General features: G+C 42.2%; 1 long non-coding RNA gene across 1 annotated transcript in view; it reads left to right on the plus strand.

Annotated features, from left to right (window-relative positions):
- Nucleotides 1-22,244, plus strand: part of LOC137562698 (uncharacterized) — a 91,919-nt gene that overhangs the window by 47,018 nt on the left and 22,657 nt on the right. The window lies entirely within an intron of this gene.

Below are 22,244 nucleotides of genomic sequence, written 5' to 3' on the forward strand. Positions count from 1 at the left end.
TACCTTCAGAACTTTTACCTTATCGTGTCCCTCCGCAACCCAACATCCACCCCCATTTAGGTTATTTCAAACCACTTAGCTGATCAGGTAGATTAGATCTTTTTCAAACTCATAGAATCTCGACATATACATCAAAATATGTATGTATACAGCATATATATATATATATATATATATATATATATATATATATATATATTTATATATATATGTATATTGCCCTCTCTCTGTATGTGTATATACATATATATATATATATACATACATTATATATATATATACATATATATATATATATACAGTACATTGCTAGCGCAAAGCATGCATAAATATAATAATATTAACACTATAGCTAGTCCTATACACTCCTTCTCATGCATGTGGACAATATATATATACATCTATCCATCCATGTGCCTCATCTCATCCCTCTATTTCTCTCCAGAGATCTGTAACATATACTGTGTATTGGCGGTCTCTAGAGAGTGTATATATATATATATATATATATATATATATATTCACAAACCTACACAAGAGAACCAAACGTATATTAAGAATGTTGGAAGCAAATTAACTCTTCTCACTTTCAAATTTACATGAATAAAAAAACAACTGACATCCTTGTATTTGCAGCATAAAGAGCAGTAAGTTATTCTATGTACTCACGTGTCTTTGGTTATCTAGCTGAGCTGCTGACATTGACCTGTGATCAGAGCTGCTGATATACTCGTCAGGCATTAGATTGCATTGCGAGGGTTGCAGTTGAATCGGCCGACGCTGAGTGCGATGGGTAAAGCTTTGCGAGGAGCGCGACGCTTTCTGTAGCCGGAGAGAATGCTTTGTTGCCCGTGTTTGTGCCTTTCTCACGAGAGGCTGGTGGGGAATTTAGCACTGAATTTTTTGCACCTGTTAATAAATGAGTCGGGTGTTTGGCAAACAAATGACATGAGCACAAAAGAGGGGTGGGTGTTTTTTGTTTCGTTTGCCAATGCCTGACCACTTGGGGCTGATGCTGGGGGCACAGAGGGGCGCAGAAGGAGAAAAGAAGCACACAAGCCCTGTAGATTTTAGCTGAGACAATGGTCTGCGGAACACACAGAGCGACCATGTCACACAATAAAAAATGATTATTTTATTTACGTTACAAATTTATTTAATGCTGGAATGAGTTTCAAGGATGCTCAAAATCTCTACCGCCTTGGCGCCCAGTAACGGTACAATTTTGTGCGAACGATCAATGGATTTGATCATTCAATACACTCAAATGAAAATTCATCAATCGGGAACATAAATTTTTAACCAATCCATTTTTATATCTCCATGCTGATTGATTAAGCACTTCCTGCAAAATGGACATTTTAAAGAGGCATAAAACCCTGACATAGTATTCAATAAAAACATGTTTTCCTACTTTTTATATGCCATACGGTTATCATATTTGCATTTGTGCATAGGTATTATTATTCATTTATAAATTACAAGTTCCCAAAAGTACAGTTTTTTTCTTTGAGAGCTGACTTTGCATTTTATTCATAACTGGTTTTATTCAGAAATGCTTTGAGTGTTTTTCTGTGTCCAGGAGCTCCTGCACAGTCAGAGAATGTGTCACATTTCTCACTTAATACAATTAAGTAAACACAAGATAACATTATCTCCACTTTCGGATGAGTCCAGATTTCTCTGCACCGAACTTATAAAGTGTAACTGTCGGGCATAAAATCATAAATCAATTCTTTATTTTTATATGGTAAACAAGTAATAAGGATGCTAACCAGGCAATCCAAAAGTTAAAATCTCTATTTTCTTGTTTATAAATGATCATTCCCCAGGTTACCTGACTCTTAATTGGTACGTAGCCGCACAAAGGAAGTTGCAGGGCATGCTGGGTTGTCCTTTTTTGCTTCTGTAAATTAGTTAAGTCTGAGGGGAAATAAAGAAGCAAAAAAAAAAAGACAACCCAGCATGCCCTGCAACTTCGTTTTTGCGGCAACGTACCAAATAAGAGTCGGGTAAACTGGGGAATGATCATTTATCAACAAGAAAAGTAAAAGAGATTTTAACTTTTGGATTGCTTGGTTAGCATCCGTATTACTTGTTTACCAGGTAAAAATAAAGAATTGATATTTTTATGTTATCCCTGACACTTACACTTTAAAGAGACACTGAAGCGAAAAAAAAAAATATGATATAATGAATTGGTTGTGTACTATGAATAATTACTAGAAGATTAGCAGCAAAGAAAATATTCTCATACTTTTATTTTCAGGTATATAGTGTTTTTTCTAACATTGCATCATTCTATAATATGTGCAGATTACACAACACTCAGCATTCAAAATGAGTCTTTCAGAGCAGTCTGTGAACTAATGAACTCTCCTTTGCCAGAGGAAAAGTAAATAGTCCAGGAACAGTTGAGATAATAAAAGTCAGATAACAGCCCTCTCCACGACTAACTTAGTCGGAGAGCTTAATGGCTTGTTTGCATAGAGATAACAACTGGAGTTTCTCAACTCTTCCTGTACTGGAAACAATTAGACTGATGTATCTGATCTTAATGTTTTATTTCTTAGCTGTACTACACATACAAATCATAATATCATAATTTTTTTTTCGCTTCAGTGTCTCTTTAAGTCCTGTGTGTAACCCTTTGAATGCTGTTCTAGTATAAAAAAAATGCTGGTTGTATATAATATGCTGTAAATAATTTTTTAGAGCAAAGAAGAAATGCTGGTTTTCATTCCACTTTAAAATGTCCTATTTTGCACTGATTTAGTGCAAATAGAAGGTTTGATAAACCTCCATTTTGCGGCGAGACCACATGATTGGAAAATCAATTTGAAAAACATTCGGAAATCAGATCGGACCTGTCAGAAATAATCTAGTTGACCCGTCTATCTCGATGGGGAATTGCATGGTGTGTACCAGGCGTCAATGGGCACCATTAGATCAATTTAGGGGCCATTCGTACATTCTTGCACCACGTTTTTGGGATGTGGGAAGAAATCAATGCAAACACAGGAAGCTCATACAAACTCCATGCATTAGTCAGTTGAATCAAGGGCCTCAAATCTGCTAAACAAGCATGCTAACCTCTTACACATCATATTATTAATGTGTGATTTATACTCCAGGCCATGTATGGCCATGCATAACATTATATACTGTACAGGGTACGTGGGTAAACAAGGGATGATTACCATAGGGCAGCATACCCTGTAAATCTACATATAGATAAAATAGAGTGGTTTATACATAGCAATGCCAAGGAACACTAGGCGAGAGAGCCCTGTTCATGCCAATATACATTCTAATATTCATGGCATGAATAGTTCTTTATATTCGCTTCGCAGTCCGCTCAGAATCGGGACGCTCCGGCATTTTGGAGGAACTTGATTACGTGTTTTATATTGGCCAGAATTTTCATCACGCAAAACCATTTGGTGAAGAAAACCAGGCCTCGAGGGTGAGGTTCTTTCTGTCTGGATTTGATGTAAAAAAAAAAATGATCAAGAAATTTGATTTAAAAAAATAAAAATTACATTTATTTATTTTTTTATATTTTTCGATTGGCAGAGGTGGAAAATTCTGATCGAGCTACAGTATAGCCAGTATTTTACTATTTTAATACGGGCGTCTATGCGCTTAAATTTCCCAAAAGCTGCTCGCCTAGGATCAAGAAATGTGGTTATAGTTTCCTTTTTTTTTTTATTATCTTTAATTTATGTTTTGTTCATATTTTTTGAATGGCAGAGGTGGAAAATTTTGATCTGGCTATAGCCGGTATTTCACTATTTTAATATAGGTGCCTTTAGCAGCACCCAAATTTCCCAGGCGCTGCTCACGCCCAAATTGTCCATTTCCCTCTCTGATCAATCTATTCCTGCCACACATTGCAAACAGTATCAAACGTCCCTCTATGTGCAGCCAATATCTTCCATCAGGACAATTTGCATCGTTTTCGGATAGAAATCAATCAAAATTACGAATGGACGGATATGCTGGGTAATCGATCTTCCAGAGATTCAATCACAGCAATTGAATCTTTTAGGGAAATTCTTCTACAGGACATTCCCGTAATTTAACCTCCCTCCCGTAGACCAGGCCAATGCTGTTGAAAACTGATTGACTTTTCCAGTAGGCAGAGAACAATGCAAAGCTAGTGACATCAGCGGTCAGATCTATACTGCACCAGATGTCTGCTGTCATGTGATGGGATAATGGCTGAGGCATGGTGGTTACCAGGTAAACAATCAAAATCAGGCAGTAGGCTATAAATGAAGAGTCTGGGTCTGCAACATACAGGAAGACCTGCAGCGAGCATTTCAGGTGATTGATAATTCCAATCAATTCCCTAATTCATAATTAGTAATGGTCATGTCCAGCAGAATGCATGGAGAAGCATGTGATCAGTAGGGATGCTCAAATCTGAATCCGGGAGAAACCCAGATAGTTGTTATCCAGATATCTCCTAGTAAACCTGTGCGGGTGGGCGGGGGGGTCAAGCTTACCTGTCTGACGTCTTCTTCGTCCGTCCCTGGCGCCTCCCATGATGCGTTCCACGCGTATCATGTGACTACAAACACTTCCTCCTTCTGGGTTGAAGGAGGAAGTGTTTGTTATCACGTGATGCGCGTGGACCGCATCGTGGGAGGTGCCAGGGACAGACGAAGAAGACGTCAGACAGGTAAGCTTGACCCCCCCGCCCACCCGCACAGGTTTACTAGGAGAAATCCGGATAGCAACTATCTGGGTTTCTCCTGGATTCAGATTTAAGCATCCCTAGTGATCAGTTTGGTCAGGTGATAGATATGTAAGTGTCTGATTTGCTAGTCATGATCATGTGCTAAAGCAGGATGTGATCTCAGCAAATCAGCTGATCAGTTCTCCTAGGCATGACCATCACTATTAATAATCATTTGGGTGGAAGTAAAAACCACACATGTACAATGTTTGTTTGATTGTTCGTTTTTTTTTTTTTTCGGGGGGGGGGGGGGTTTGTTTGATTTTTTGATCGATACTTTTGAGTACATACCAGAGTAATACCTACAATATGGAGCCGAAGTTGCTTTTAAAACATGATAATTCGGCCTCCAGCAATGGCTGGAAACCGAATTATATCATTCCCCACCATCTATGGTGGCCTGGAAGGGGAATAGTAATTAACACGGCCGGGACTTGTGCAGCAGCAGGATCAGCCTTATACTGGCTGTATCCTGCGCCCAAGTCTACCGACGCTGATTTCAAATGTATGCATTTAGCCAGCCCAGCAGGGAAAGGCAGAGACACGGAGCAGTAATGATGATCACCAAATCTTCCCCAATATCATGTCATTTTGAAAAGTAACACTTAGAGCAAATCTGTAGCAAAGAAAAAAAAAAAAAAGAATCAGATACCTATGGAGAGGGAAGGCTCTGGGTCCTGTAGAATCTCCCTGTCCTCTCTCAGCTCCTGTCTCTGCGCTCTTGGACATGCCCAGTACAGAGCTGCCAGGGCTAGATTTAAGCCAAGGCCACCTAGGCCATGGCCAAGGGCACCACAGGAGCAAGGGCAACAGAGCAGCAGGCTAAACTGGTGCAGCATTTGCAAGCTTGCTGCAGTGCAGGGAGATCAGGCGAGCGCCTGACCATGGTAATCTGCTGCCAGATGTCCGTGCAGCGGCCACCCTGCTCTCTCTGCACGTTAGCGTTATGGCAGGCAGCTATGGATTTGGGCAGCATTGCAGAGTTACAAGCGGAAGATGTGGAATAGCAGCTGCGAGTCGCTCACATCTCCGCTCGTCTCCAACATAGAAGCTTCCTCTTCCCGTCTGACTTGCTGATAACATGCCGGCAAGTCACGAGTGAGAGATGCTGGTTGGAGGGACAGATGTACAGCAGCGGCTGATGGAGACGGAGGGGAAGAGGAAGCTTCTGTGCTGGAGAAGAGCGGAGAGGTGACACTGATGGCTACTGCGGTGTGAAGGCGAACTGGCTACATATCTAGTGGAAAAGGGCCGTAACTGCTAACTGTCTCCCACTGACACAGACTAGTTGTTGGTTGCCGCAAGAGCTACTTACTTCTTTGCATTATACATATTGATGATTGGCACTGATTGGCAGTTCATTGCATGGTTAGATCTTAATAATCACCAGTTCAACCGTCTATGTAAACTAGCTAACATCCTTTTCCACACATTAGGGCTAATCTAGGGGAAGCCAGTTACTCTATCCGTCTGTTTTGGGGGTTTGGAACAAGTCTATAGGACTTGGTGAAGATCCAAGCAAACAGAGAGAATTGACAAACTCCATGCAGATAGAGTCCTTGGAGGGAGCTGAATTGGAATCTGACACCCTGGAGCCGCCTATGATCTACAAAAGCAGGGAAAATTCATCGGGGCTTTGTTTCATATGCCTGCAAAAAACATCTGCCGCTAGAATTTGGCGGTATTCGTTATTTCAGGAGAGGAAAAGGCAGTGTAAGCGAAAATCACACGGCTTATTTTTTCCCCTTTCTATTATGCCGGATATTCCAAAGTAAATGGCAGCGTTTGTTGTGGTAGATTTCTTACATACCTTTTCCACCATTAGCTGCCTAATTAGCCAGAATCTCATGTTGGAATCCCAGGTACAGGATCTGCATGGAGGTAGCATCATGTTCGCCTCATGTTTGTGGGGTTTTCTCTGGGTATTCAGTTTTTCACTCAAATGTACTATGTGCCTTGCAGTGTATGTGAATTATTAGTATTTATATAGTGCCAACATCTTCCGCAGCGCTGTACAGAGTATATTGTCTAGTCACTTAGCTGTCCCACACATCGGCTCCCAATCTAATCCCTACCATAGTTATATGTCTATCTAGGTATTGCGTAGTGTATCAGAGTCAGAGAGAATTTAGGGGGGGCCATTTGAATTATCTGTATGTTTTGAGAATGTGTGAGGAAACCGGAGCACCCGGAGGAAACCCACACAGACACAGGGAGAACATACAAACGGGATCCGTTGAAAAGGGCGCCTGAGCTGCCTGTATGAAAACGGCGCCTCCATAGACATCAATGTTATTTCTGCAAATATGGGCTACAAGGTGGTAAAAAAGGGCGCCCAAGCTTTGATATAGGCTACAAGCGGGCGCTCCTTTGTAGCCCATATTTTTTCGGCTTCAAGGTTTTCGGCTAACAGTAGAGTGCCCCTTTGTAGCCCATATTTTCTTCGGCTACAAGGTTTACGGCTACAGTAGGGCACCCCTTTGTAACCCATATCTTTTCGGCTACAAGGTTTACGGCTACAGTAGGGCACCCCTTTGTAGCCCATATTTTTTAGTCCACAAGGTTATCAGCTACAGTAGGGTGGCCCTTTGTAGCCCATATTGTTTTTGGCTACAAGGTTTTCAGCTACAGTAGGGCACCCCTTTGTAGCCCATATTGTTTTCAGCTACAAGGTTTTCGGCTACAGTAGGGTGGCCCTTTGTAGCCCATATTTTTTTTTGGTTACAAGGTTTTTGGCTACAGTAGGGCACCCCTTTGTACCACATATTTTTATTTGGCTACAAGGGTTTTGAATCTGCTACAAAAGGGCGCCCCTTTGTAGCCCATATTTATTATTCAGCTACAAGGTTTTCGGCTACAAGGTTTTTGATCCTGCTACAAAAGGGCACCCTTTTATTGCCGAGATTTTTGATTCGGGGTGCAGGGGAGGGGGGATTAGGCATCAAAAGTGGGGAAGTCTTAGGGCTAGACACCACCTGGGGGGTCTTAGGGTTAGGCACCACCTGGGGAGTCTTATGCTGGGAATACACGGTTCGTTTTTGCCTTCGTTTAAACCTTCGATTCGTTCGGTAAACGAATCGAGTGTTGAAAACGTATGTGAAAATAGTCATAATCTCATTATAGTTTCGATTAATAGACCCCAAAAACGAACGACTAGTGATCGAACATGTTTGATATTATCTCTCTTTATCCATCTAATCGAGCCATTGGTAGGCTTGATGGCTGTTCAGATCGATTATATATTCGTTTATGCTAGTCCGTCCCTGTAAAAAGGGATTTTCGTTTCGTTTCTTTGCAGCCTTCGATCATTGGAAAAACGAAACCATCAGAATCGAAAAAAAAAAACGAAACCGTGGGTGGTGATATTAACCGTATGACCGATTATTTCGGGATCGAAAAGGACAAAAGGCACAATCGAAACGAAGGTTTAAACGAAGGCAAAAACGAACCGTGTATTCCCAGCATTAGGATTAGGCACCACCTGGGGGGTCTTAGGGTTAGGCACCACCTGGGGGGTCTTAGGTTTAGACACCACACGGGGAGTCTTAGGGTTAGGCACCACCAGGAGAGTCTTAGGATTAGGCACCACCTGGGGGGTCTTAGGGTTAGGCACCACCTGGGGGGTCTTAGGTTTAGGCACCACACGGGGAGTCTTAGGGTTAGGCACCACCAGGGGAGTCTTAGGGTTAGGCACCACCAGGGGAGTCTTAGGGTCAGGCACCACCAGAGGGGGTTAGGGTTAGGGGAGGGTTCTGTGTGAGAGTAGGGAGAAGTTAGGTCATAGTAAGCACCAGGGGCTGTCTTAGGGTTAGGCAATAGGCAGTGGCACCACCAGGGAGGGGTTAGTCACCACCAGGGGGGTTAGGCACCATCAGGGGAGGGTTCTGTGTGAGAGTAGGAAGCAGTTAGGTCATAGTAATCACTTTTCTCAGCTATATCTAAAGCCCTTTTATAGCCTAACAATTTTTGCCTATAACAGCATCCTTTTTATAAACTAAAACTAGCTTTTTCGGCTACACCAGGAGCCCTTTGTAGCCGAATTTGGCATATATGGGCTACACCAGGCACCCTTTGCAGCTGAATTTGGCATATGGGCCACACCGGCCACCCTTTGTAACCGAATTTGACATATATGGGCTACACCAGGCACCCTTTGTAGCCGAATTTGACATATATGGGCTACACCAGGCGCCCTTTGTAGCCGAATTTGGAATATATGGGCTACACCAGGCACCCTTTGTAGCCGAATTTGACATATATGGGCTACACCAGGCACCCTTTGTAGCCGAATTTGACATATATGGGCTACACCAGGCACCCTTTGTAGCCAAATTTGACATATATGGGCTACACCAGGCACCCTTTGTAGCCGAATTTGACATATATGGGCTACACCAGGCGGAAGCAGTAGATTTGGGCGCATGAGACAAGTGGACAAAAGGGCGCCCCATTCACTTTCATTATAAATATCGTTTAATGGGCGCTGAACGGGGAAAATAAGGCGCCGGAGATTTTTAAGGATTTATAACGGCGCCCGGAGATTTTTAAGGATTTATAACTATGTTTGTGATGATTTAAGTTTACAAAATGAGCCCGTGACGAATAACGTTTATGAAGATAATAAATCACTATTTCTAAAACATTTCTAACACATTATTATCCACCCAAAAAAATAATTTACATTTTTTTTCTTTACATTCTTTATTTATTCATGTCTGTAAAACATTATTATCCATAGGGGGTTTTAGGTTTAGGCACCAACAGGGGGGTCTTAGGTTTAGGCACCTACAGGGGGGTCTTAGGTTTAGGCACTAACAGGGGGGTCTTAGGTTTAGGCACCAACAGGGGGGTCTTAGGGTTAGGCACCTACAGGGGGGTCTTAGGGTTAGGCACCTACAGGGGGGTCTTAGGTTTAGGCACTAACAGGGGGGTCTTAGGTTTAGGCATCAACAGGGGGGTCTTAGGGTTAGGCACCAACAGGGGGGTCTTAGGGTTAGGCACCAACAGGGGGGTCTTAGGTTTAGGCACCAACAGGGGGTCTAGGGGTTAGGGATAGGTACAGGGAGGGTTTTTAATAAACGAAAATATAAGTTTCACTTTACAAACAGGGAAGATTAACGTTTTAAGAATTGCCGATCTCATACACATTATTTAGTGATTTATACATTTTTAAATCACTATTTATAAACGAAATTCTACACAATAATTTCTATAAACGATATTTCCATTTATCGTTTATACCACGCGCCCTTTTTTCCCGACGCCCTTTTCGTACGTACGCACACCAGGCACCCTTTGTAGCCGAATTTGACATATATGGGCTACACCAGGCGCCCTTTGAAGCTGAAGTTGGTATATGGGCTACACCAGGCGCCATTTTTGTAGTCGAATTTGGCATATATGGGTTACACCAGGGGCCCTTTTTCCCAGGCGCCCTTTTCAAATAGACACCATACAAACTCCGTGCAGATAGTGCCCTGGCTGGGATTTGAACCGGAGGACCCAGTGCTGCAAGGCGAGAGCGCCGCTAACCACTATACCACCGTGCTGCCCATTGAATGCATGATGACGTTATCCAAATGCACTTTCTACAGTGCGTTTCTGGACAGTGTGTGTAATGAACATGTTATCAAAGCCTTCTTCATGCTTTTAAAATGCTATGAGTGTACATGATAATGTGCAGAGGGCGTTTGCTTTATGCCATGGGGTAGTGCAGGCGGTATTATAATTATTGATTATCTGACTATCTGTACTCTTAAAGGATACCTGAGGCGAAAATAAATGAATGAAATAAACGATTGTATCGATCTTCCTTCTCATAAAAATAACTTTTTAAGATATTCCACAGTTTTATTTTATGTTTAAATCTACTTTTTAAGTTTTAATTGTTTTATTGTTTTTGCTCAATGACACATTCAGTGAAGTACACCAGAGCTAAAATCTATGAACTATTGACCCTTTTTATCTCTTTCCTGCTCTCAGAAACCATTTTCTGCTAGGAAAGTGTTTTATATTTGGAATTTCTTAGCAGTGAGGGTCACACTTCAGTCACTTCCTGTCTGAGTCAGGACTGAGTCAGCCATTTATATAACTGATATTTAACTCTTTCAGGCAGAGAAAGAAAAAAATTAACGCAGCCTAGTTATTTGTGTGCTAGGCACTGTACATACACATGTCTATTTCATCCTGTCACATGTCACCTCGGGTATCCTTTAACCCTCCTGGCGGTTTGCTAAAAATCCGCCATGGGGCAGCAAATCCGTTTTTTAAAAAAAAAATGTTTTCTTTTTCATGTAGCCGCTGCTCAGCGGCATTCCCCCAGCCCCTCCGATCGCCTCCGGCGATTGGAGTTCAGGAGATCCCGTTCAAAGAACGGGATCTTCTGGAGGGCTTCCCCCGTTGCCATGGCGACGGGCGTGATGACGTCACAGACGTCATCGACGTCGTGACGTCAAAGGGGACTCCGATCCACCCCACAGCGCTGCCTGGCACTGATTGGCCAGGCAGCGCACGGGGTCTGGGGAGGGGGGGCGGCTGCGGCGCGACGAATAGCGGCGGATCGGCGGCGATCGCATTGCACACGCAGCTAGCAAAATGCTAGCTGCGTGTAGCAAAAAAAAAAATATGCAAATCGGCCCAGCGGGGCCTGAGCGGTGCCTTACGGCGGCATAGCCCGAGCTCAGCTCGGGCTTACAGCCAGGAAGGTTAATATGTCATGAAGTTTGGTAGTACTATAGGGTTAAAGATAGCATGTTAGCGCTAGTAATAGAGATGTATGGTTGTTGTACATAATATGATAAAGTATGCATTGACACTACACGCATTGCAGTACATTATAACATAAGATATAATCGGACAGCAACGTGCTGTAATAGGGCCCATTGACATCCGCACAACGGCCCTGCTGTGCATTGGGTTTCACCATGGTAACGTGAGCAGAACTGTGCGCCACTGGACATTGTGCTACGCCCATGTAACAAATGAATGACGAGAAGGTACATTGTGATGTGCATGTTACTGGAAGACACTAACTCTGAAATCCACTGCAATGAGCTGTGTGCACATGGCAACGGATACAGTGTGATCTTAGGTTCACAGTGGTGTGTTGCTGAGTTATGTTGGGCAAACACAATGCTATTTCCCATCCACCCGATGGGAATCGGACGATTATTTCCGCCATGTCCGATCTGCTCCGATTTTCAGGAGTTATCAGGGGAAATTCTATCGACTGGGAGCAGTTTGGACATGTATAAACGATGCAACTTCCTGTCAGATTACCCAGTGATTGGACGGAAAAATTGCATCGTGTGTACCGAGCATAACAGCCACATTGTAACACAGAACGTTGCATTGCAATGCAAAAGCGCGGTCGTAGCAGTGCGCTTGATCGGAGTGTGGTACCCTAATGCTTTGTATCCAGTGCTGTACTGCAAAAGGCACGTGTTAAAAGTGACAATGAAGCATACTTTCCATTGAGTGTATGCTTTACTATATGCAGCGCAAAGCGCGGATAGCGTGCGGTGCTGGTTTCCCAATCCGCAACACCCGCTGTGAACTTAGCCTTGGGGCAGTGTTGTTTTACCCTTACCTTTAGTGATACTTTAGTTTTTAATTGTATTACTGTACATCTTAAACTTCATAATATTCTTATATTCAGGTTTTCAAAATGTTAGTTTTAGTTATATTTTCTAATGAAGACACAATTCCAGGGTGAGATTTAACCTCCCTAGCGTTACGGACGCAGAGGCGTATGTAGAGGGGTGCAGGCATGGCTCCGGCCATGGGCGCCACAGTAGCATGGGCGCCATGTCTCCTCCTGTGCTGCGCCGCCATGCTTGCCCCTGTGTCTCCCCATCACTCAGATCAGATTAATTCTGTTATCTGGGGAACATGGCTATTTCATTTATGTATGTAAAGCTCACTTGGCTTGGTGTTAGAAAAGAGGACAGAGAGGGAATAAAAGATATTTCCAAAAAAAGTAACTTCAGCAATATCCCGAGGCAAAAAACACAGGCAACCATAAACACATGTACGCAGGAAAGGAGGCTGTTTCAAGAGGGGATGGGGGCTCTGACTGGGGGGAAGGGGGGTGCCATAGGCTCTATATTACCCAGAAAAGCCCCTGTACAGACGAGCCTGACTTGTCCTAAAAAAAAAGCAACTATTGGTAAGGACAATTCTGGCTCGTCCAATTATTGCACTGCCACTTAATCACCTGCGGCGTCGCTGGCGTTCAGGATGCCTCGCCGGCACCTCGCAGCTTCCCTGCACGTGTATTCCGTCTTCTTCTCTGCAATCCCCAGCGGTGATATCCTCTTCTTCTGCATTCGTCACTTCCTGTCCCTCGGCCATCATGTTCCCCGACGTGTCCCTATGATGATGCTGCGCGTGCCCCCCGGTGTCGGGCGTACACAGTGTCATGAAATCAGGCGGCAAATTAACATTTTTGTATTGGATTCAATACAAACATCTGTATTGGTTCAAATATAAAACATTCTAAGTGTAAAAAAAAAAAAAAAAGCTATGGGCAGCACTATCTCCCATAGCAGCAAATAATAAAGTTAAAAAAATGTTTTTTTTTTAATGTAAAAAGTGCTTATTTCTAATATTTTATGCATGCTTGAGGACAGCTTGCAAAACCGCAACTTGCAAGCGGTCCGCAAAAATGCTTACAATATAAAGAAACACTTGCAGGGAAATTCAATGCTGCGGAAGTTAATACTATTTTAGATAATATTTAGAGTAACATCTATTATTAAAAATTTAAAAAGTGCTTATTTCTTATATTGTACGCATGCTTGCGGACAGCTTGCAAAACCGCAACTTGCAAGAGGTCCGCAAAAATGCTTACAATATAAAGAAACACTTGCCGGAAAATTAAATACTGCGGAGGTTAATACTGTTTTAGATAATATTTAGGGCAACATCTATTACCATTTTAGATGTAGGGTTAACTTTTTTATAATATTAGCTTAAGATATATTTTATTAAACGGTCCTAAAAATTGAATAAGTTTCCCGCCTGATCTCAATTCTAAATTTGAATCTGTAGTGGCAAATTCAACTGCTTGGCCGTACACCGAGTCCTACAAACCTACGGAGGACATTCTTCTGGACCTTTCTAAAAAGCTGGCTCTCCGACAGCAGCAAATTCCAGGCAAAAACTCCGGCAAGCGGGATGTTCCTGAGATCCCCACTTCTTCATAAAAAATTCCTTAAATGAATAAAATTGTGCAACCATTTTTAGGTAACAGCGATGAACGAAAATTACAATATTCTTTTCGCATTAATTTTCTCGAAAATAATGTTAAATTTGATTTTCTAGCAAAAATGCTGTCGAAAATAAGTTTTGTTATTTTGGTGCTTTTTGTGCATTTCCGCAATAAAATATAGATTTTTCACAGTAAAAGTTTAAGCAGTAAAAATATTGTTTTTGCTGGGTTTTTTTCGCACTTTAGATATACCCAAGCAAACACAGGGATATTGATTCTTGTGTGTGTGTGTTTTCACAAAAGATGCAAAAACAAGAAAATTCAAACAATTTTTGCGAAAATGTTCTCAAAAACGGAGATAGTATTTTTGATGCAAAAACAATACTTTGGCGAAAATTTGCAAGCATCACTGTTAGGTAACAGCCGTGAAAATTCAGCAGTTTGATGTCGCGTCTCTAAACTGGCAGCTTGGTATAAAATGGCATGGAGTGGGGGAACTCTCAGCGTAGGTCCGTGCCTGGGCTGCACAGATAAATATTCAGCAGCATTCATTTGGACAGTAACAGACTCTGCGTAAACACGTCCCATTATCTAATGAGTGAACTGCTGCCTATAGCAGTGCTCTTTCCTGGGCAACGGTTCTCTTTAACACACTGGGCATGATTCATGGCTTTTGTGTTCCATTATAATGTCATGCATGCAATCCCTCCATCTGGGTATTTTATGAACATATTGAACAAAGTCCACCCATTACACTTACATTGGCAACCATCATTTCGAGCTGTGAATATATATTTTTGTTGTTTTAAAATTCATATATACCGTGAACGTCAGCAACTGCAGGAGGAGGAAGGAAATACAGTATTTAGTTACAGCTGAAGATATAATAATTATAAATTGGTACAGGTAAATGTGTACCTTATTATCACAGGATGTGGTCAGTAGTTCTGTGGCCAAAGCTTAGCTTTTATATATCAATCAACGCAAGAGGAGCATTGCGCACCGCAGAGCCGGAGTTGGCCAAATTCAGCAAAGTACTAAAATCATCTACAGCATAAAGGTTAATTTCTGCAGGCCCAGAATGTTTTATTAAACACTACGAGTATATATTATACAAGTAAAGTTTCCACTTATGTTAGTAATTGCTAAAAACAAAAAACAGTGACACACATGACATGTTGTATATATAATATAACAGGTAGTCCTCGGTTAACGAACAAGATAGACTGTATATTTGTTCTTAATCTGAATCTTTCCATAAATTGAAACACTGAGCCATCTTTGTCCCCTGTACCTCCTCTGTACCCCCCTGTGCCTCCAGTTTCCCCTATATGGCCTCAATTCACTAAGCTTTATCACACTATTTATCAAACGTTTGATAATTTACCTCATGGGTAAAATCTAATTTTAAATTCACTAAGGTGTTATAGATTTATTGAACGTTTTAGCGATAAAGCATTTGATAAATATATAACACCTTCGTGAATTAAAAATTAGATTTTACCCATGAGGTAAATTATCAAAGGTTTGATAAAGTGTTGGATAAAGCTTAGTGAATTGAGGCCTATGTCACCTCTGTTCCCCGCCTGTATTTAATAGGGGCATGAGGAAAAATGTGCGTCCATTTTTGTTAATAAAATTATCGTTAATATCTACTAATATTTTTCCTTTTTTAAATATGAATTGTGTAAACTATCGTGCTAAAATATCTGTATAGATTAATGATATTTTACAACTTACTTACTTAGCCTAACCCTACTCTCACACAGAACCCTGTCTTCCTGACACCTAACCCTAAAACAAACCTTCCTGATGCCTAACTCTAAAACCCCCTACAACTTACCTAACTTAGCTACTCTGACACAGAACCTTGTCTTTCTGACGCCTAACCCTAAAACCCTGGTTCCTGATGCCTAACCCTAAAACCCCCTTTTCTTAACCTTATAATATTGAAAACGGTACATTTCAAAATGAATTATTTCTAAATACTAAACATTAAAAATGTCAAATACTATAACGTTCAAATTTTTAAAACGATAAAAAGATTCTAAAACTATAAAGTTGTACTTTTCATAATGCTAATTTTTGCAAGTCCAATTTTCTGCTTTGCCGACTGCACTTGTTCCAACAGAATCAAATTTCCTATTTTCAGGCCATTCATGTCGGCAGGCCGTTCGTAAGTAAGGTGTTCGCAAGTCTTCCTGTATTCAAAATTATTTTCTCGAATTTCAGCCAAATTTGGATTTCTAATACTGCAACAGTGCAGTGGGGCAGATTTATTAACAGAAAAATGTTGTAAAAATGGAGTTCTTGAGAGCTACCAATCACAATCCTTGTTTCATTCAACAACTAAAACTTGATTGGCTACTCTAAGCAGCAGCTCCACTTTTGCTCCAGTTTTCCTTGTGTTGGTCGTGATAAATATGCCCCACTGGTGTAGCCTTAATTGTACACAATGTAATTTTGTATTCATGGATGCGCAAACAGCCACACATGATCTGAGGCCCTTGTGACTAATCAGGTAATTGCAAGCAGGCCTTTACACCCATCTACCATCTTTTGTTTGGAAACCTTTTCCCTGGCCTTGTTTTAACAGACAAATAAGATAACAAACTGAACTAATATTTGTCAAAATCCTTGCAATGCATAGTGCTGACCAAGAAAAGGTTGTTTTTTTTCGAACAAAAGATGGATTTTACTATATTATTTTTACTCTATTACAGATTTTTACAAAGCTAGAGTGATTTATTGATTGATTGGTTGATAGATATGTAGGCAAATATACTCTTGCAATGCAAAAAAAGAAAAATCAGTAAAAAACAAGGACAAGCTGTTGGACTTTGTTAACCAGGGCTATTTAAATCAAGGGCTAGATGGAATTCTGTCTAGGCCAACCAGGAGAAGGGATCATTAATAGACTACATAACAGTATTTGACTTATTGAGCCTATTAGCTGTGATATAGGAAATAAAATATATACCGTATGTATTTTAAAGAGTAGAGACTGCTCTTTGACATAGCCAGATCAGTAATTAGGTGGCCACACATAGTTAAATTCTTTAAAATGTAAAAAATGTTTAAAGTGGACCCAAATTAGAAATACAAGATTTCAGAAATAAAAGCTATTTTCTAAATTATAATAATAAATAGCAGCCTTATTTCAGCTGCATGATGACAAATATAAAATATTTTTCATTTATTGGAGGAACCCCTCCCTTCCTTTCAAATTGCCGGGACAAAAATCCGGCAAACTGGTGGAGTAGATGGTGTCCAGCAATAGAGGAATTGCTAATGGCTGCCCCCAGTATAACCCTAGCTATGAAAAGAGAAGGGTGAAAAGCATGCACTGAAATGCTCATAGGTTTGAAGGAGTGGTTATTTATCTTTGTATGTGTCAGAGTAGTGCAACTAAATATTTTTAATTAAAAAAAATGTTTGGTTTGGGTCCGCTTTAAGTGATCAATGCTATAAATTGAGCAAATTAAGTTTTCAAGGACGTCAGTCAGGAAGTGAACTTTTTGACCCGGAACAGAATAAATACCATGTATTTATTCTTAAAAGTGCGAACGCAATCGCCACACAAAGCGATTTTGCTATACTTTCCATTGTAGCAAAGTCGCCATAACAGGCAGCGCTATGTTGAGCGGAACAGAAACGAACCGCTCAGATGTGAACACTCTCATAGGGAATCAATGCACAAGTGCTTTTAGGGCAATTTTGAAAGTCGGCAGCGCTTAAAAAAAAAACCGCAAAATGCCCTTAGTGTGACCGAGCCCTAAAAGCTTGTACACCCATCTCGATTATGTGTGCGATTCTTCGACAACCACCAATTTTTTTTGAGCGACAAGTGATTGTTTCAGCAGTCTTGTGATGAGGTTTGAGTACACGATTAGGTGAACAACACTTTGCTGCGTGCTGTGATAACGACCATCACGGAGGTTCTTTAAGATCCCCAACAACTACCGCACAAAGTGCCACGATCGTTTGAACTCCTGTTCGCACCCATCTTGTGCTAACACATGATATCTCGTGTTTCCGGGGGCAGGAAGAAGTATTGGGGAATGCTTGTCGTCAGCATGGCCGGATTTCAGGCAAGGCCACATAGGCCATGGCCCAGGGCACCAGGAAGCAAGGGGCGGGCTGAAGGCTGTCACACTCTTGCAGCCGAGCTGCTAAACATGTGAACTGCAGCAGTCCGGCAAATGTCTGAGACACAGGGGACTCAGGGGCAGCAAACGTGGGCAGCTTAAAGAGACTCTGAAGCGAGAATAAATCTCGCTTCAGAGCTTAAAGTTAGCAGGGGCACGTGTGCCCCTGCTAAACCGCCGCTATCGCGCCGCACAAAGGGGGTCCCTTCACCCCCAAACCCACCCCAGCACGACTTGGTCGTGCATTTAGTCGCTCCTGGAGGCAGGGCTAACGGCTGCAGCCCTGCCTCCAGTCGCGTCTGTCAGCGGCGCATCGCCGCCTCTCCCCCGTCCTCTCAGTGAAGGAAGACTGAGAGGGGCGGGGGAGAGGCGGAGATACGCGCTGACAGACGCGCGTGGGGCAGGGCTGCGGCGGTTAGCCCTGCCCCAACCAGGAAGAGATCCCCGGCATTACGGAGGGGGATTTGGGGGTGAAGGGACCCCCGTTAAGCCGCGCTATAGCGGCATTTTAGCAGGGGCACACATGCCCCTGCTAACTATGAGGTCTGAAGCGAGATTTATTCTCGCTTCAGTCTCTCTTTAATGTCTGTGACCTGAGCTGTCACTCATCATCACTGTCAGACGCTGTTCAAGTCCAACTCCGCCCTCCACCCAGCTCCAACCCATCAGAGCGGAAAGCATAGATTTGGCCCATAAATGGAATAAAATGTATAACCATTCTGAAAATTTGAGATGTAATCTATCCTCAAAACAGAATGATAAAATGAATGACAAATTGGTCGTTTGTAGTTGATTGGCACCATGAACACTGTTCAATCCAATCAATCAGAAGATTGATCATTTAGTAAAATTGCATAATTAATAAACATCTTTAAATACATTGATTACAGGGACCAATAAAAGAGTGTGTATGTGAGCGAGGGGGGTTTGCGGTTTATCAGGGGCGGCTTGTGATAGTGGCCTTGGGTGGTAAAAAGTACAAATCCGGCCCTGGGACTCGTCAGGTGATGTCATTGTGATCCATCTTCCTGCGTCTTCAGGTGAGCATTCAGCTTTAGCCTAAATATTGAAAAAATAACGGTTGTATTGGGAATGGCCACCTCTAAAACCACTAATTAGAAGCTGAACTCAACCTGTCAAAGGCAAAACTGAAACACAATAGATACGTGATTTAGTAAGGCATATTAGAGCTGGAGATCATAAATGACTCTCAAAACTGACTTGGATTTGTTAAAGTGGACCTCTGGTCACTTTAAAGGAACACTATCAATACCCAAGTGTACTAAAATGACAATGTACAACTAATGTCTAAGTAGCTGTGTGAACATTTTCCTACTTGTCATGTTAAATATCAGAGGCAAAAGCTTTGATTCATTGTGTGTAGGATTTAGCTCTATTGGTACAAATCATTCACAAAAGGGGCATCTGCTTCAATGCACGGCCAGTGTTTTTTTGCATATCAGAGTACAGAGTATTTTTCTCTGAAAGCAAAAAAAAAAAGTTTGAAAAGCTGTGGTGTCAGGTTTCACACACAATTACAAATGTCTAGTTACATTTTCCTCTGCCCTCTGCAGACAGTTCAATCAGAGGCACAGGACACAGGCAGCTGCAGCTAGTGAGAGCTTTCTCACACACAGGGTTAACAGATGTATTGTGAGGGATCCCCCCCCCCCCTTCATGGCTCACTGGGACGTCAGACTTGCCATCAGTTAAAGAGAGTCTGAAGCGAGAATAAATCTCACTTCAGACTTTATAGATAGCAGGGGCATGTGTGCCCCTGCTAAAATGCCGCTATCCCGCAGCTTAACGGGGGTCCCTTCACCCCCAAATCCCCTCGGTGCAGCGGGGGAGCGCTTCCTGGTTGGGGCAGGGCTAACCGCCGCAGCCCTGCCCCACGCGCGTCTGTCAGCGCGTATCTCCGCCTCTCCCCCGCCCCTCTCAGTCTTCCTTCACTGAGAGGGGCGGGGGAGAGGTGACGATGCGCGTCTGATAGACGGCGCTGAGAGGCAGGGCTGCAGCCATTAGCCCTGCCTCCAGGAAGATAATTTTATGACCAAATTTGCAACCAACTTTTGCGGGGGTGGGTTTGGGGGTGAAGGGACCCCCATTTAGCCGCGCGATAGCGGCGTTTTAGCAGGGGCACACATGCCCCTGCTAACTATGAGCTCTGAAGTGAGATTTATTCTCGCTTCAGAGTCTCTTTAAGAGTGAAAAGAATTTGATACAGTAAACAAAAGAGTCAAATGTATACATCACTACTTAGCAGCCCTTCAGGAACTCTCTCAATCCCAGGTTAAAAAAACATGTAAATCGATAGTGTTCCTTTAAAGAGAACCAGAGATTAAGCACCCTCTTGTATTTTACTACATTTATCAGTGGGAACATGACAGTAAACACCTACCCTGCTTTTAGTTTCATCCTTCTCTGCTTGTTATCAGCTCTGATAAGAATCCCCAACTGAGCATTCAGTCTAGGTTTGACCCATAATAATTATAGCTGAGTAAGTCTTCTGTGAAGTCTTTTCAAGCCCGCCCCCTCCTGGCTCATCTTTTCTGCTTTGCATACTCAGAGATCTGATGACATGGGAGGGGCTGCTTGTGCTGCTAAAGAAGCTCTGAAACAACAGACAAGTGTGGCTGCTGTGTGATCTGTGTGCACTGTGCAGTCATCATCATTATTATCTGTGCAGTTTCATTCCTATGAGAGACACTTCCTACAGGCAGCCACACAGCATACCACAATAATGAAGTTGAATGCACGTAGATGAAAGGCTGCAGCAGCAGCCCTGCTTGTCTATAGTTTCATAGAGCCTAGACAGCACACCCAGAACAACTCATAACCCGGAAGCAGAAGGGGTATGAGTCGGCGGCCATATTGGATTTTTCCTGGAGCAATAATGGATAAAAAACACTCAAAAAGGCACACCAGAGCAGCAAAATTATCAGGTAGAGCATTTATTCTTTACAAGCTATCGACTAAAATGTTTATTTTATGTGAAACGGTCATCTCTGGTTCCCTTTAAGCTTTTTTATCTAAAGGCTCAAGTTTTAAGTGCCAGCTAGACAATTATCTTTTCAGATTATACATAGGCAAATGCAGGGGGGATAAGGCTCCCTGCACACTGCAAATCCGTTTTCCGATTCCGATTCCGTTTCCGATTCCGTTTCCGATTTTCAATTCCGATTTTCCCTGAATACATTCAACAGAAAAACGGATCAAAAAATGCAGCATGCAGTAAAGATTAAAAATCTGAATCGGAATCGGATGTAAAAACAGATTAAAAAGCGGAATCGGAATCGGAAATGTATGCAGTGTGCAAGAGGCCTTACAGCTGCCCAGAATCCCCGCTCAGACCAGGGCTGGTGCAGCAGCGTGTGTACAGAGCATGGAGCAGCTCTGGAGAACTTAACAGAGGTATGAGCACAGCCCTGTGCCCTGCTGCATGAATGCTTCACTTTCTCTTTGATTACCAATGTTGGCTGTCTTCATTGTTATCTGTATAACTGCTCCTGATCGATCCCGTTGTCGGTCGGTCAGACGGGAACGGGAAATTGCATTATCTGTACCCAGCATGATGTCCTTCCATATTATTAAACTGTATTGTACCTTGCTGAGGGAGAACTTTCAGGAATCCCCCCCCCCCTTGAAAATCGTGGGTTTGCCCCTGTTATATTCAACTTCATAACTAAACTGTATTTAGCCATCCTTTCATTTGATTTATTCTAGCCATTCTTGGTCGTTAATTAAGGGTGCCATCTTTGGTAAGTGTTCAGCTTGTTTAATAAAGTTTTTTTTTATTGAAAAAGCCAGCTATAGAAAGGCAGAAAGTGGGCAAGGCTGCTACAGCTTCTGCTATTAAAAATCTCCCAGCATGCAAATTGGTAGGCACAATCTTTTTGGCATAGTCACATGATCAAAAGTCCAAGCAGCAAGGGGGTTTTCACTATTGTTATTTACCATATGTCCATAGCACGTTTGATTGAACGTAATGGATGTTTTTGTTTTCAACCAGACTAATTACCGTATATACAAGATAAGGAAAGTGCCTGCGCAAAAGTTAAGTTACTGCTGCCTTCTAAGGATATATGTCAGGTGCATATCTAGGGTGAGGCATATGTATTGTATAGCCACCGGTGAGTTG

The sequence above is a fragment of the Hyperolius riggenbachi genome, chromosome 3, assembly GCF_040937935.1.
Source record: "Hyperolius riggenbachi isolate aHypRig1 chromosome 3, aHypRig1.pri, whole genome shotgun sequence".
NCBI classification, from domain to species: Eukaryota; Metazoa; Chordata; class Amphibia; order Anura; family Hyperoliidae; genus Hyperolius; species Hyperolius riggenbachi.